Source organism: Equus caballus, chromosome 8, assembly GCF_041296265.1.
Source record: "Equus caballus isolate H_3958 breed thoroughbred chromosome 8, TB-T2T, whole genome shotgun sequence".
Taxonomy (NCBI): Eukaryota; Metazoa; Chordata; class Mammalia; order Perissodactyla; family Equidae; genus Equus; species Equus caballus.
The window spans coordinates 80,774,874-80,780,793 of NC_091691.1; positions in this window are offsets into that span (position 1 = coordinate 80,774,874).

The window sequence follows — 5,920 nt, forward strand, 5'->3', positions numbered from 1 at the left end:
AGCTAACATCATTGCCCATCTTCCTCAATTTTATGTGGGACACCTGGCACAGCATGGCTTGACAAGCGATGTGTAGGTCCGCACCAAGGCTTCAAACTGGTGAACCCTGGGCCACCGAAGCAGAACTTGCAAACTTAACCACTGTGCCACCATGGGACCCTTCTTTGCTTTATATTTTTGCCCTTTTTCATGCATTGATTCTATCATTCATCTATTAATTTATCCACTCAACAAATATTTATTCAGTACCTACTATATCTCGGGTTCTGAGAATACAGCAGTGAACAAGAACGAGATTTCAGCTACTGGAGTTTATACAATAATAGGAGAAATAGGCAATAAATAAGCAAATGCATAAATGAAGAAGATAATTTCCAGCAGAAATAAGTGCCATAGGGTTGTTGAAAATAGCAAGTGGTGGGAGTGAAGGTGGGGATACTTTATATCAAGTGTTCTCACTATTGACATTTTAGGTCATATAATTCTTGTCCTGTGCATTATACTATATTTAAGGGCATTTACGCCCTCTCCCCATAGATGCCAGTAGCACCTACCCCCTGCTGTGACAACCAAAAATGTCTTCAGACATTACGAAATATTGCCTGTAGGAAGAAAGCAAAATTATCCACTGCTTAAGATGGAGTAGTTGTCGAGATGGCACTTGGGTGAGAACTTCAAACACTGGAACAAGGGTCCTACTCTGGGCCCTGAACCATCTTTGCTGCAGCCCTGAGAGGGATATGATGGCCCTCTGTTGGCCTTTGGTTTCTACAGGGGCCCCAGAGTCAAAACTCTTCCATGCAGTTGAATGCTAAGGTGTGTTTGCTGACCAAAGGCTGGAGCTTCCTCATCCAGTTCCTCACTGCAGACCCAGTTGCAGGCTCAAGGTTCTCTGGCCTCCATTCTGATTTTTTCTTCTCATATCTTATTTTTCCCACAATCCTCTTAATGGCCCTGGAACCTTGCCATGTTTTTGTTTTCATCATGTTTTGTTTCCATCTCTAGTGATGGGAGTCTCATCTATGAACCTCAGCTCCGTGGCTAAGACTCTGCTTTCCTTGGGCAGATTCTGGCATGTGCTGCAGGACTGGCTGTAGGGTTGATCATTCTGCCTGCAGTCCTGATCACTTGCTCTGGACACCTGCTGGGAAGCACTGCTCTTCTGGTCTGGCAGCTCTAGGACTGATAATTTGCCTAAGTCCTGCTCAGAGATGCCAGGGGCTGCTTAGAGACTGAGCCTAGCCCCTCCCAGAGGTAACTGAGCCTGTTCTCTCATTCACAACTCTCGGCAATTCCTTGCTTAGAAGGCAGGTCTGTTTCCTGGCTTAAGCACCCTTCTGGAATCTTCTGTTCCCACTGTTTACCTACAGAAACTTTGCACACCTTTGTTACTCACTATATTTCTTGTTTCCTGGTTTCTTATTTCCAGATCTCAGCATATGCTACCTTGAAACTTTGTAGTATATTTTCCCTTTCTAACAATATTACAAGAAATTTAAAACTTCTTTCTTGCTGAGAAAGATTTGCCCTGAGCTAACATCTGTGCCAATCTTTCTCTATTTTATATGTGAGACACCACCACAGCATGGCTGGTGAGTGGAGCAGGTCCACACCCAGGATCTGAACCCACGAACCTGGGCCACTGAAGCAGAGGGAGTGGAATTTTAACCACTCAGCCATGGGGCCAGGTCCAAGAAATTTAAAACGTTTTGTGGGGGCATCACAGACAATACCAAGCATGATTTTAGCTAGCTGCCAGACAGCAATTCTGAATACAACTGCTTTAAGATAGATAAAGCCCTGCTTCCCGGAAAAATAGAACACAGCTATCTAACATCAAAAAGTGTAGCCAAATCCTCTCTGCTTGACTTCATTTTAAGACCATAGCTGGTGGACTCTGATCTTTATTTATTGCTTTAGTTCTCCTGGATGCTACTATATCTCTTTTTCCTGTAGCTGCCTTGGCATAGTTTTCTGGTTTTTTCATTTGAGTTAATGTTTCCGGCAACAGTCTTTGATTTTCTTGCAGTATCCCTGTTTTATTTCCCCTTCAGATTTGTAATGACTTCTACCCCACTTACTTTTGGCCCACAAATTCGAACTTCTTCCTATTTACTAATTTAAAATGGTTTCTCCGCCATTTGACTGAGAAGAGGTAGAATGCCATCAGAACTCGACAATTTAGGCTTCTGTGTTGATCAGCACTTCTGTTCCTTCTTAGGGGAAAAGGTGGGGCCACTGGCAGTGAAGCTAAAGATAGAATACAATTCATCTAAGATTGTCATTGCTTGAGTGATAGCAACTTTATCTATATCAGGACAAAAGTTTGCTCAGCAGCTCCTATGAATTTCTTTCTCAGAGCTAATATCACAGCTAATATTAAATATAAAGCTAATATAATATTCTACTTCCAGAAAGTTGATGCTGAAAATAGTTTCAAGCAAAGATAAGAACAGTCATTTCCTGGGCCCTTGCCAAAGCTGGCAGAAATTCAGATGCTTTGAAACAGCTCAATGCAACCAAGACATTCTTTTAAAAAGGCTCAGATTTCACCCCAGTAAAAAATGTAACAACTATGAACACACTTTTTGGATATATTTTCATCAGTTCAACATTGTGTTAGGATTAAGTCACTTTAAGAGGACCAAGGAAGTTCCTTCTAACTCTGATTTTCATTTTGAGGAAACTAGATTTTTTAATAGTTCACCTGTTCCAGCAATAAACAGCATCTTTTGGGCTCAACTCTAAGCTTCTGGCACCTAAAGCCCTTTGCCTTTTAGACAAGTTTCCTCTTTTGCCCCTCTCATTTTCTTCGAGATACACAAGAAATTCCTCCCAGAAATAAGTTGTCTTGCTATAGTTGTTATTCCTTGGAATATGAGGGACCAACCATAATCTTTGGAGTAGGCAAACAGAAAATTATTATAAAACTTTTCTGCTTAAAGATAATCATACTTGGGGCTGGCATCGTGGCCGAGTGGTTAAGTTCACGCAGTCTGCCTTTGGCGGTCCAGGGTTTCGCTGGTTCGGATCCTGAGCGCGGACATGGCACTGCTCATTGGGCCATATTGAGGCGGCGTCCCATGTGCCACAACTAGAAGGACCTACAACTAAAAATACACAACTATGTGCCAGGGGGATTTGGGGAGAAAAAAAGCAGAAAAAAAAGAAAAGAAAAGAAAAGAAGATTGGCAACAGTTGTTAGCTCAAGTGCCAATCTTTAAAAAAAAAAAAAAGAGAATCATACTTTCAGAAAATCCCTGAGGTCTCTTCAAGTACATGTACAAAGCATATTAACAAATATGAAAGAGAATAATAATTCAGTAATAAAAAATCTTCAACATAAATAAAAATAAGATTACAAATACTTTTTTTTAATGGCATTGGGAATAAAATACACTCAATAGTGGTGATCTTGAAGTGAAATAGGCAATCTTGTTTTGGGCTGATGGCACTATGAATCAGTTCAAATGTATTGAGGGAAAACCTTGGCGACCCGTATTAAAAGCTTTAAAATGTTACACCTTTTGTCAGAATAAGTCTAATTGTTGGAGTCTATGCTAAAGAAATGCTATGCTGGGGCCAGCCCCATGGCCTAGTGGCTAAGTTTGGTGTGCTCTGCTTCAGTGGCCCAGGTTTGCAGGTTCAGTTCCTGGGTGTGGACCTACACCACTTGTCAGCCATGCTGTGGCAGGGACCCACACTTAAAATAGATGAAGACTGGCACAGATATTAGCTCAGGGACAATCTTCCTCAACCAAAAGAAAAAATGAAGAAGATTGGCAACAGATGTTAGCTCAGGGCAAATCTTCCTCAGCAAAAACAAAACAAAACAAAACACAACAAAAAAATGAAATGCTAGGCTAAAGAAAGATCTGAAATACAGAACAGTATTTTGTGGTACAAATAATTTTTGTAGTTTTACTCACAAATGCAAATTATTGGAAAACAAATACCCCAAATCAGAACGGTTACGTGATGAAATACAGTACAGTCATGATATTTTCAAACGTCTTGAAATGTGGTAAACAAAGTAAACTATAAAGTACATAGTGAGATTTCAAGATGAAAAGAAAGGACTACTAAAAGATGGTTCTCTCAATAGTGAGATTTTATGCAATTGTTTTTTGGTTGGTTATATCTTTCTGTATTTTCTAAATCTTCTACTTATATTTTTACCATTCAGAAAAAATATTATTAAAGAAAATTGGATTATCTTTTCAGCAAATACAGATCATCTATCTAGCACACTTTTTTCCTTTTGAGAATAGTTTTATGACTTTGCAAAAATGACACCACCGAGAGTACTTTGGGCAGAGATAGATGTCTGCGGTGGTAACAAGGACAGAGAGTCTTGAGAGGAGAGGTTTGGGCTGCTCATGCCGTCCACGTGAAGTGAATCTGGGAGCAGATGGCAGGGGAGCAGAGAATGTGTGGAACACAGAGCTAACAATATCCCTGCTTTGTTGAGAAGCTCTTCAGTGGTGCCTCCTTTTCTTGCTTTGAGGTTGAGCGGGAACTCAATTCGTCATTTCATTCTGATTTCAACATACTTTCTCTTACTTGCCCTACACTGAGGTCCACTTCTGCACATAATCTCCAATTGTGTCAAACCTCTCCTACCTTGTCATGTCCTCCTCCAAGCTGAATAGTCCCAGAACAGCCAGGCTGGAACAATATCTAGCCTAACACATTGTAAGAGCTTAATGCCCACTGTTGAATAAATGAACCAATTAAATGAATAAAAAGCAAAAGAAATTCCATGGGCTCGCTTATAACGTTAGACCCATTTTGATCAGGTGCCCTGGTTAGAATCTTGTAATCCCTGTTACCGCTATCAACTATTTCAATCTTGGAAAGAGAAAACTTGTGTTGAAACAGGTTGTATGAAAAGGGCACCAAAATTGCCAACTAGTTACTGAACCGTGTAGAAGTAACATGATTTATGCAACAAAGACTTAATGAGTTCCTAATAAACACTGATGGGCAATTTGGGGGAGAGAGGACGTTTAATAAGCACCTATTGTGAACCAGGTGCTTTACATCTCAGAAAATTCTCATGACAATTGAATGAGGTAAGTGTTAATGTCCTTATTTTCTAAAGGAGAAAACTGCAATTCAGAGCGATTAAGTTGCCTAAAACACCAGTGTACTAAGATGTAGGCAGCTGAAAAGAGCATCACCTTCACCCTAATGAGAAAAGATGGATCATCTACCAAGTCATAACATTTTTGAACCCATCAAAGAGCTGACATTACAGGGCAACCTACTAGTCTGACATTCAAATAATGACAGGTGCCGCCAAGGAAAGATGGGACCCAAGTACTGGCTTACTTGTAGCCAGAACACAAGAGGAAGATGGTGTCACAGTACAGCAGGTAGGAATTTAAGTAAAAAATTTTTAATCAAATCACTAAAAGCCAAGTGTGGGCTAGTATAAGAAAACAGAAATACTGGGAGCCACAGACATAAGGGGATTTCATACTCACTACCAGAATCTTCTGTCTGGATTGACACTGGGTGCTCATGAGAAAGACTGAGGACAGTGTGGGAGATCAGAGAAACTGCCTTTGTGATGTAGGCATGGAGGAGGGGGAAAACCGCCACTTCAGGAAAGGTATCCTCAAACACCCTGCTATCCATTGGAAAAGAGGGAGCCAACATAGCATGGTTGAAAGCGGCTTATATAAAATATATACTCATTTCATGTTTATACAAGCTTAAAATCCCCAATAAGCTGGTTAGATACACTAGCGGATAACCTAGGTCAGTCACAAAAACTATGCACACTGAAAATCCTACTAGCTGAAATTTTAATTTCAGATGTTGGGTTGACCCATAATTAAATTTATAAAGGATATTGATTTTACCTCTTTACTATTTCTTAAAATCAGTCCTTTCTTTCAATTTACAGCCTGGG